A 12305-nucleotide genomic window follows, 5' to 3' on the forward strand; every position below is an offset into this window, starting at 1 on the left:
AGCCATGAAAGTCAAGGAAACACACAAAAAAACTGTTTTATAATGCTCAGCATGCAGATTCTATATACTATTCAACAGATTAATACTCATCATAGTCATTCTTCACTATAATTCATATTAAAAGCCACCAAACTATTTTGAAGAATATATACAGAAAAGTGTTTATAACACTAGTTTCTGAAAGGTACAATTAAAAACTCAATGCACAGAATCCTAAGAGTTTTATTTTTTAATCTAATAGCTATCTATCTAGCTATCTTATAAATATACTAGATATGACTATAAAGAACACCCTTCTTTACACAAGATTGCCAGCTAACAAATATAATGATAAAAATTATCATTTTACCATAACTGAAAAAAATTAATTCAGGCAGACTTGTCAGTGGATGCCAAAGCCTTTGAATGAAAGATTGGTGGGGAGCCAACTGTTCACACAGTTCAGGTGTCTTACACCACCGGTGTGATAACCACAAGAGGGAAAAATTTACATTGGAGGAATCGAGTTGTCAACACATTAACTCACTGATCAACCTTGTCATCCTTCATGATAAGACAAAGATACATGCTTCCTGGTGTGATATAATATGAACAACACAGTAGTACCTGTGAATATTCTTGCCAAAAATATTTACCAGAGTTTAACTGATTATTTACATCTAATTTTCATTTAATGAGAAATCTGGGGATGGAGGAACAGGTTAAACTGACACCATGAGGGGTCAACCAAACAAATCCAGAAGGTAGAAGATATTGCTGGACAAATGCCCAATTCCCTTGAAAAAGCATCCTATAATGAAAAAAATAATGCAGTCTCCTGATCGTCCTTAATTTTAAAAAGACTGTAAGACACATAACCATGTTACAATGGTCCTTGATTGGATTTTGGTTTGAATAAATTAAGTTTTAAGTATACTTTTGGGATAATTGGAAAATTTTAAATGTAGACTATTAGATCATATTATGGAATTGTTAATTTGGTTAGAAGTGACAATGGGTTGTGATTAAGTAAGAAAATGTCCTTACTCTTTGGAAATGCTTTGTAATGTTTTACTCTCCTCAATTATTTGACCCTTCTTTTCTGGATAAGAATTATATATCCTCTCCTTCTCTCACCTCTTGCCATGTGATTTGCAGGCCTTCCTCTAGAAGGAGTATATTTTCCCAGCCACTGACATCATGCTGGTCTTTGGTCAGTGAAATATAAGCAGAAGTGACACTTTGCCAGTCTGACAGAAACTTGAAATGGCACTGTAAATTTCTGTCTGCTCTCTTATTCTTTTCCTTCTTCCATGCGAATGGCATGACCTAACTAGGGGCTGCTCCTTCATCCTGGATCCCAGGATGAAGAGAAAAATGAAGTAGACTCATAGCCTATTGATTCACTGAGTATACCCACTGATGATTAATAGATTACATGTAATGTGAAGGAAGAGAAACTTTGTTGCATGCTGCTGAGCTTTGGGCTTGCTCTTTATAGCAGCATCACTTAGTGGAAGCTGAGCTTCCACTCTGATACAGAGACATATCGGAGTATTCAGGGGTGACGTATTTTTAATTATTTAGCAAATATTCAAAGAAATACAAGATATGAAAAGAATCAAATGAAAATTTTAGAATTTAAAAAGCAACAGCTGGAAAAAAAAAAAAAAAAAACGTACTGGATGGGCTCAAGAAAAGAGTGGAGGTGACAGAGGAGCAAACCTAAAGCTAGAAGGATAGAAATGACCCAACCTGAGCATCAAAGAGAAAACAGTTTGGAAAACGAAGCAGGAACTCAGGATCCTGCTGTACAATATCAGGCCTATAATTAACAATACTCTATTACACACCTAAAATTTTGTTAAGAGGGTAGATCTCATGTTAATGTTCTTACCACGATAAAAACACAAAAATATCATTATTATCAACAGTGACAAAGCTAGGTAAGAAGCTATTTCAAATCTTAAAAGATGATGCTGTGAAAATGCTGCACTCAATATGTCAGCAAATTTGGAAAACAGCAGTGGCCACAGGCCAGGAAAAGGTCAGTTTTCATTCTAATCCCAAAGAAAGGCAATGCCCAAGAATGTTCAGATTACCGCACAATTACATTCATCTCACACGCTAGCAAAGTAATGCTCAAAATTCTCCAAGCCAGGCTTCAACAGTACGTGAACCATGAAGTTGCAGATGTTCGAGCTGGATTTAGAAAAGGCAGAGGAACCAGAGATCAAATTGCCAACATCTGCTGGATCATCAGAAAAGCAAGAGAATTCCAGAAAACCATCTACTTCTGCTTTATTGACTATGCCAAAGCCTTTGACTGTATGCATCACAACAAACTGTGGAAAATTCTTAAAGAGATGGGAATACCAGACTGCCTTACCAGCCTTTTGAGAAATCTGTATGCAGGTCAGGAAGCAACAGTTAGAACCAGACATGGAACAACAGACTGGTTCCAAATTAGGAAAGGAGTACATCAAGGCTGTATATTGTCGACCTGCTTATTTAACTTATATACAGAGTACATCATGCGAAATGCCAGGATGGATGAAGCACAAGTTGGAATCAAGATTGCAGGGAGAAATATCAATAACCTCAGATATGCAGATGACACTACCCTTATGGCAGAAAGTGAAGAAGAACTAAAGAGCCTCTTGATGAAAGTGAGAGTGAAAAAGGTGGTTTAAAACTCAACATTCAAAAAACAAAGATTATGGCATCCAGGCCCATCACTTCATGGCAAATAGATGGGGAAACAATGGAAACAGTGACAGACTTTCTTTTCTTGGGCTCCAAAAACACTGCAGATGGTGACTGCAGCCATGAAATTAAAAGACATTTGCTCCTTGGAAGAAAAGTTATGACCAACCTAGATAGCATATTAAAACCAGAGATGTTACTTTGCCAACCAAGGTCTATCTGGTCAAAGCTATGATTTTTCCAGTACTCATGTATGGATGTGAGAGTTGGACCATAAAGAAAGCTGAGCACCAAAAAATTGATGCTTTTGACTGCAAGGAGATCAAACCAGTCAATCCTAAAGGAAATCAGCCTTGAATATTTACTGGAAGGACTGATGCTGAAGCTCCAATACTTTGGCAACCTGATGTGAAGAACTGACTCATCAGAAAAGACCCTGATGCTGGGAAAGATTGAAAGCAGGAGGAGAAGGGGAATGACAGAGGATGACATGGTTGGATGGTGTCACTGACTCGATGGACATGAATTTGAGCAAGCTCTGGGAGTTGGTGATGGACAGGGAACCCTGGCGTGCTGCAGTCCCTGGGGTCACAAAGAGTCTGACACAACTGAGCAACTGAACTGACTGAAGCTAAGAAGTGGTACTGAGAAGCAAGAACTATTAAAAATAAATGAACCTACTACTCTGAAAAAAACTCACTGTGTACAAAATAAATAAGCCATGGTGATACAGCATAAGGAATATGGTGAATAATATTGTTAAGTTTGTATGGAAACATATGGCTGCTAGACTTATCTTGTGATCCCTTCATCATCTATGCAAATATCAAATCTCTATGCAGTATACCTGAAACTAACATAAAATAGTATGCCAACTATATTTCAATTTTAAAAAATTAGTGTAGAGAGGTCAAATGGGATTCTAAAGTATAATCAAGAAAAAGTCTGAGACATAACACTGAGCAGGATTTCATGCTACAAAATCAAAACACGAAACTCAAACATTCTTTGATATACCAGCAACAAAGATGTGCAAAACAAGATTAAAAACACTAGAGTATTTATAATCAATCAAAAGTAAATGAGATACCGAGACATGAATCTAACAAAACATGTATAGGATCTGTAGGCTGAAAATTATAAAAAGAGTTGCTCATGCTTCCATGATTTTCCTGGCTTTGACACTTTTTTTTATTTTGTGGCTTCACAATGTGGTATGTGGGATCTTAGTTCCCCAACCAGGGATGGAACCTGTGTCCCTTGCAATGGAAGCATGGAGTCTTAACCACTGGCCCGCCCAGGAGAAGACTGGCTTTGTTACCTTTAAAGATCACAGGGCAGGTATTCTGCTGAATGTGGGTCAGCTGGGATTAGTATGATGATCCCTCATGATTAGATTCAGTTTATGCATCTTTAGAATGTGAGTGAACTGCCTGCGCCATCTGTCACCCGACTGATGGCCAGGGTCAATCTGATCTGGCTGGCTAGGCAGGTGTCCCCTTGCTCCATCATTGCTCCACATGCTTCCTCTCAAAGCTGCACACTGGGTCAAAGAGGATGAGCTTCCATCAAGGATATAACTGTGTTCCCCTGCTAGAACCTCCAAACAAGGTCTTAGATTATGCATTGTCGACAGGAATAGCACAAAAGTGATGCTGCGTTTTTCTCACTGCATCCCCTCAGGGATCACAGGGCTTCAAATCGTCCCATTACTGATAATGCTCACTTTGACTGTCTGATTAAGGTGTTGTCTCTCAGGCTTTTCCACTGTAAAGTTACTCCATTAATTTTTTAAAAAATTACATACAGTAAAATTTTCTCCTTTTGGTGCACCGTTCTATGAGTTTAGACAAGTAGAATTGTGTAACCATTACCATAGACGAGATGCAGAACAATTTCATCATACTGTAAAATACATCACATACATGCTCAGTCATGTCCAACTCTTTGCGACCCTATGGACTGTGGCCCACCAAGCTCCTCTGTCCATTTCTGTGTCTCATTAGGAGCCATCCCAACTATTGCAGGACAGTGTGGTCTAGTGGGGACTTGCCTGGTGGCTCAGCAGTAAAGAATCCTCCTGCAGTGCAGGAGACATGGGTTGGACCCCTGGGTGGGGAAAATCCCCTGGAGGAGGGCATGATAACCCACTGCAGTATTCTTGCCTGGAGAATCCCATGGACAGAGGAGCCTGGAGAGTTACAGTCCATGGAGTTGCCAAGAGTCAGACATGACTGAAGCTTGACTTAGCAGCACAAACACGGTCTAGCGGGGGAGGGCACCAACTCTGGGTAGGACCAATGTCTAAATCAGCTCCACCCACCATCCATCCACTAGCTGTGTGACCTCGGGAGGCTGCTTAATCTACATAGGATTGTATTTCCCGAAAGAAAGAGAAATCATCCATCTTACAGAGTTGTGAGCATTCAAGGGTACACAAAAAACCTGGCAAATAGCAGTTGCTTTTTCAGTGATTATTTCCAAAGATGGTTTAAGATTTTATTAATGATTGCTAAGACTGTGTAGACACTGTCTCAATTATCTGTTGCATGTATAGGACACTCCCATTTTCACAGTGGTTGGCAAAATTTTAATTTAGTAGTCTGGTTGGGTGAGAGCAGTTATATATAATATACATAAATTTATCATTTTCATGAATATGCAGTGATAAAGATCTAGGAGACTCTGTAGGATGATCCTGGTTAGAACCCTTTATTGCATAGATGAGAAAATGGAAGCCCAAGAAGTGAGGCATCTTTCTCTAGTATCCTCGTCAGTTACTGGCAGAGCTGGACCAGAGCGTGGGGGCTCTCCTCTCTACTTCTATGTCCTCACTGAACATGTTTACCTGGAGGCCCTGGGTCATAACTGGTGCTCTTTCTCTTCTGCCTCATCCTCATGGCCAAAGCAAGCCACAGAGCCAGCCCAGATTAAAGGCCAGGGAAGTGGCGTCCGCCTCTTGGTAGGAGGAACTGCAAAATCACATAACAACAGGCATGGATACAGGACGGGTGGAAGAACTGAGGATATTTTGGCAATCAATCTGCCACAAAATGCAGATGTCTCCCACGGCCCTGATCTTTTCTCCCAATGAAAGCAGCCTCAGGTCTCACGTGTGTTTTATTCAGGTACAAGCATTATGCATCTCTTTTGACTTTCTAGACATCTTGGAACTGTGGAGAAGCCTTGGGAAGGCAGTTCTGTGAGTAACTGCAAGAGCCTCTTGTGGGCTCAGCCCTGTGCAGGGTGCTGAGTGGAGAACAAAGAGGCTGCACTCTGCTGGAGTCAGGGTCCTGGCCCTGCAGGTGGGCGAGCCAGGTAAGGCACACATGGGGATACTCACAAGACAGTAAATGGCATGGAGGTCAGGTGACTCCCCGGGGCAGAAGAAGGGGAAAGCAGACTGCTAACAGTCTGTACAACAAAATTTCCTTAAAAGAAATGAAATGTACACCAAGCAGGGGAATACTCAAATGTCTTTTAATTCATATTAGTCTTTCAGCTGTTGCTGATTTTCTTTTTCCTCCTGGCATTGACTTTTGGAAGATTTTAGGTCACTGCCTTATGAAATATCCTACATGGTATCCTTTCACTTATCCCACTATCCTCTGAATTCCTGATCTAGACAAGCTTGATTATGTTCAGGCCACACACTTCAGTAAGAATACTTAATAGTTAATGTTGCATACTTAGTATTGCATCATATTAGGAAGCACAAATACCAAACTTTTTTACAATTTGCAATGCTGAATTTGATCACTTATTTAAAGTTGTAATCACCATATTTCTCCATTGCAGAGGTATGTGATTCTATTTGCAATTAATATGTAATCTGGGGATGATGCCATGTGGATATTTGGTTTCCTAATAACCATTCACCTAATGGCTATAACATCTATTACCAACCCTTGCTTGAACCAATTGTTTCATCAGGAGCTGCAAAAAATGGTGATTTTTAAATTCTATCATTATTTGCATTCTTCTATTAAAAAAATCACTTTTTTCTCTCTCTCCTTTTTATTATCATGAGTTCATAGATTGTTATTTATGCATATTATAATCAATTACAGTCATTCATTTTGATGCTCAAATTGTTCCAAATTTGGCTGGTGTCCTTTAGACATACCCCATCATTATTTGAGGTCTTCCTTGCTTTTTGACACAATGAAATGTCCCAGATTCACCTTCTACCTTCTCTGCCCCAAACTGGGGCTGCTTTAGTGAAGAAATATTTGGAAGCCAAGGTCTGGACATTAGGCATGCTCAATTAGTGTAGGGTTAGTGGTGAACAGTTTTTTCAGTTTGAGATATAATTAATATATGATAAGATTATCATTTAAAACAGTTTTTTTTTCTTTAAACAGAAAATAATAAGTGTTGGGAAGAATGTGGAGAAACTGGAACCCATGTGCATTGCTTCTGGGAATGTAAAATAGTGCAGCAATTAAGAAAAACAGTGTGGAGGCTCCTCAAAACATGAAAAAATAGAATTTCTCTATGACCCAGCAATTTCACTCCTAGGTATATACCTAAAAGTACTGAGAGCAGGGTTTAGAAAAGATATTTGAACACCTGTGTTCATAACAACATTATTCAAAATAGCACAAAAGCAGAAGCAACCTGAGTGCCTGTCAACAGACGAATGGATAAGCAAAGTGTTTTAGATATAATTTTAGAACACCTTTATCACCCCCCACAAAGAAACCTGGTATTAACAATTATGATTAATAACCACCCTCAGTCCCTATTTTCCCCAGATCCTAATTGACTTTCTATTTCTATACATTTGCCTATTTTGGAAATTCAGTAGAAATGAAATCACAAACCATGTGGCCTTTGTGTCTTTTACTTAGCATATTATTTTCAAGATTCATCCATGTTGTATCAGTAATTCATTTCTTCTCATGGCCAAATAATATCCCATTGTATAGATATACAACATACGTTTATTCATTCATTCGTCGGTGGATATTTGGATTGCTTCCATGTTTTGACTATTAATACTTAAAATGGACAACATAGAAGAAATAGACAAATTCCTAGAAATGTACAATCTCCTAAGGCTGAGTCAGGAAGAAATGGAAAATACGAGCAGACCAATTGCCAGTCTGAAATTGAGTAAGTTAAAAAAAATAAACTCCCAACAAACAAAACTCCAGGACCAGATGGCTTTACAAATGAATTCTACCATACATTTAGAGAAGAGTTAACACTTATCCTTCTGAAAGTATTCCAAAAAATTGTGGAAAGAATGCTTCCAAACTCATTCTATGAAGCCACCACTACCCTCAATACCAAAATCAGACAAAGATATCACACAAAAAAGAAAATTACAAGCCAATATCACTGATGAACACAGATGCAAGAATCTTCAACAAAATACTAGCAAACCAACTCCAGCAATACATTAAAAGAATCATACACCATGACCATGTGGGAATCATCTCAGGGATGCAAGAATTTTTCAATATCTGTAAATCAATCAATGTGATACACTGCATTAACAAATTAAAGAATTTTTAAAATATATGGTCATTTCAACAGATGCAAAAAAAAGCTTTTGATAAAATTCAACATCCGTGATTAAAAAAAAAAAAAACTCTTCAGAAAGTGGGCAGAGAGGGAACATGCATGCATGCGAAGTTGCTTCAGTTGTGTCTGACTCTGCAACCCTTATGGACTGTAGCCCACCAGGCTCCTCTGTCCATGGGATTCTCCAGGCAAGAATACTGCAGTGGATTACCATGCCAACCTCCAGGGGATCTTCCTGACCCAGGGATTGAACCCATGTCTCATGTCTCCTGCATTGGCAGGTGAATTCTTTACCACCAGCACCACTTGGGAAATCCATAGAGGGAACATACCTCAGAAAAATAAATGCTATATATGACAAATCCCTGAAGAAGGAAATGGCAACCCACTCCAGTATTCTTGCCTGGAGAATTTCATGGGCAGAGGAGCCTGGTGGACTGTAGTCCATGGGGTCAGAAAGAGTTAAACACGACTGATTGACTAACACACACACGACAAACCCACAACTAACATTGTACTCAATGGCAAAAAGGTGAAAGCATTTCCTCCAAGATCAAGAACAAGACAAAAATGTCCATTCTCACCACTTTTATTCAACATAGTATTCAAAGTCCTAGCGACAGCAATCAGACAAGAAAAAGAAACAAGAGGAATCTAAACAGGTAAGAGAGAAGAAAAAGCATCGCTGTTTGAAGATGACATAATACTATACATAGAAAATCCTACAGATGCTACCAGAAAACTACTAGAGCTCATCAATGAATTAGGTAAAGGTGCAAGATATACAGTAAATATACAGAAATCTGTTGAATCTCTATACACTAACAATAAACTGTGGAAAATTCTCAAAGAGATGGGAATACCAGACCACCTGACCTGCCTCTTGAGAAACCTATATGCAGGTCAGGGAGCAACAGTTAGAACTGGACATGGAACAACAGACTGGTTCCAAATAGGAAAAGGAGTACGTCAAGGCTGTATATTGTCACCCTGCTTATTTAACTTATATGCAGAGTACATCATGAGAAACACTGGGCTGGAAGAAGCACAAGCTGGAATCAAGATTGCCGGGAGAAATATCAATAACCTCAGATATGCAGATCACACCACCCTTATGGCAGAAAGTGAAGAGGAACTAAAAAGCCTCTTGATGAAAGTGAAAGAGGAGAGTGAAAGAGTTGGCTGAAAGCTCAACATTCAGAAAACTAAGATCATGGCATCTGGTCCCATCACTTCATGGGAAATAGATGGGGAAACAGTGGAAACAGCGTCAGACTTTATTTTGGGGGGCTCCAAAATCACTGCAGATGGTGACTGCAGCCATGAAATTAAAAGACACTTACTCCTTGGAAAGAAAGTTATGTCCAACATAGATAGCATATTCAAAAGCAGAGATATTACTTTGCCAACAAAGCTCCGTCTAGTCAAGGCCATGGTTTTTCCAGTAGTCATGTATGGATGTGAGAGTTGGACTGTGAAGAAAGCTGAGCACTGAAGAATTGATGTTTTTGAACTGTGGTGTTGGAGAAGACTCTTGAGAGTCCTTTGGACTGCAAAGAGATCCAACCAGTCCATTCTAGAGGAGATCAGTCCTGGGTGTTCTTTGGAAGGAATGATGCTAAAGCTGAAACTCCAGTACTTTGGCTACCTCATGCGAAGAGTTGACTCACTGGAAAAGACTCTGATGCTGGGAGGGATTGGGGGCAGGATGAGAAAGGGACGACAGAGGATGAGATGGCTGGATGGCATCACCAACTCGAAGGACGTGAGTTTGAGTGAACTCCGGGAGTTGGTGATGGACAGGGAGGCCTGGCGTGCTGCGATTCATGGGGTCACAAAGAGTTGGACACGACTGAGTGACTGAACTGAACTGAACAACAAACTATCAGAACGAGAAACTGAGGAAACAACCCATTTATATTTACTTCAAAGAAGAATAAAATACCTAGGAACAAACCTACCTACAGAGGCAAAAGACCTGTGCTTAGAAAACTATAAGACGCTGATGAAAGAAATTAAAGATGACACCATGTTCACGGATTGGAAGAATTGATATTAGACCATACTACCAAAGGCAAGCTACAGATTCAATATAATCCCTATCACACTACTAAGGACATTTTTCACAAAATTGGAACAAATAATTTTAAAATTTGTACAAAAACAAAAAAGACCCTGAGTCGCCAAAATAATATTTAGAAAAAAGAACAGAGCTGGAGGTATCACACTCCTTGACTTCAGAAAATACTACAAAGTCACAGTAATTAAAACAGTATGGTACTGGCACAAATACAGAGCCCAGAAATAAATCCACACACTTAAGGTCAATTAATCTACAACAAAGGAGGCAAGAATAGACAATGGAGAAGAGACAGTCTCTTCAATAACTGGTGCTTGGAAAAGTGGACAGCTACCTGGAAAAGAAGGGAATTAGAACATTCTCTAACACTAGATACAAAAATAAATGCAAACTAAGACCAGAAACCATGAAACTCCTTGAGGAAAACAGGTGGAACACTCTTTGACATAAACTGTAGCAATATTTTTTTATGTGTCTCTTAAAGTAAGAAATAAAAGCAAAATTTTTAAAATGGAACCTAATTAAACATAAAAGCTTGCACAGCAAAAGGAAACCATCAACAAAATTAAAAGACAACCTACTGAATAGGAGAAAATATTTTTAAATAATAAGACCAATAAAGGGTTAATATCTGAAATACATAAGTAGTTCATACCGCTCACCATCAAAAAACAACAACAACAAAGGTTTCAAAAATGGGCAGAAGACTTGAATAGACATTTTTTCAAGTAAGATATACAGATAGCCAACAAGTACATGAAAAGGTGCTCAACATCACTAATAATCAGGGAAATCCAAGTTAAAATCACAAGGAGATTTTACCTCATACATGTCAGAATGGTTATCATCAAAAAGAACACAAACAACAAATGTTGGGAGGATGTGGAGAAAAGGGAGCCCTCATACACTATCAGTAGGAATGTAAATTGATATAGCCACTGTGGGAAAAGAATAGGGAGTTTTCTCAAAAACTTAAAATAGAACTATCCTACTGTATGATCCAGGAAATTCACTCCTGGGTATACAGACACAAAACCCACTAATTTCAAAAGATGCATGCAGCCCATTGTTCACAATTGCCAAAATATGGAAACAACCTAAGTGTCCACCAGCAGATGAACAGATAAAGAAGATGTAGTGTATATAAATGGAGTACTATTAAGCCATAAATGGAATCAAACTTTGCCACTTAAAACAGTGTGAATGGATTTGGAGGGTATTATGCTAAGTGAAATAAGTCAAATACAGAAAGATAAATGCCATATGATATCACTCATATGTGGAATCTAAAAAATAAAACAAACCAGTGAATATAACAAAAAAGAAACAGACTCACAGATATAAAGAATAAACTAGTGGTTACTGGTGGAGACGGGGAATCGGGAAGGGCAAGATACCAGTAGGGGATTAAGAGGAACAAACTACTAGGTATAAAATAAAAAAGCTAGCAAATTCCCTGGCAGTCCAATGGTTAGGACTTTCACCTAACCTAGGACTTTCAGGATTCATCCCTGGTCAGGGAACTAAGATCTCACAAGCTGCACAGTGTGCAGATAAATAAATAAATAAATAATTTTAAAGGGAATATAGCTAATATTCTGTAATAACTATAAATGGAGTATAACCTTTAAAAATTGTGAATCATGTTGTACACCTGAAACATATAATACTGTACATCAACTATGCATACATGTATGCTTAGTCACTTCAGTAGTGACCCTTTGCGATCCCATGGACTGTAGCCCACCAGGCTCCTCTGTCCTTGGGATTTCCCAGGCAAGAATACTGGAGTGGGTTGCCATTTCCTTATCCAACGTCAACTATACCTCAATTAAAAAAAGAGAATAATGCTGCTATGAACGTTAGTGTACAAGGTTTTGTGTGAACACACATTTAACACTTTTATTGAGAATATACCTGGGAGTGGAATTGATAAGTTATAAGGCAACTCTATTGTTTAACTTTTTGAGGAACTGTCAGATTTCCCACGATGGATGCACCATTTTAC

The 12305-nt window shown here is 38.7% G+C and overlaps 1 long non-coding RNA gene across 1 annotated transcript in view; it reads right to left on the minus strand.

The window, feature by feature from the left end:
- LOC147365268 (uncharacterized) overlaps nt 1-12305 on the minus strand; it is an 89557-nt gene that overhangs the window by 45217 nt on the left and 32035 nt on the right. The window lies entirely within an intron of this gene.

This window comes from Bos grunniens, chromosome 10 (genome assembly GCF_055505025.1).
Source record: "Bos grunniens cultivar Pamir isolate PY7600 chromosome 10, Bosgru_T2T1.0, whole genome shotgun sequence".
Taxonomy (NCBI): Eukaryota; Metazoa; Chordata; class Mammalia; order Artiodactyla; family Bovidae; genus Bos; species Bos grunniens.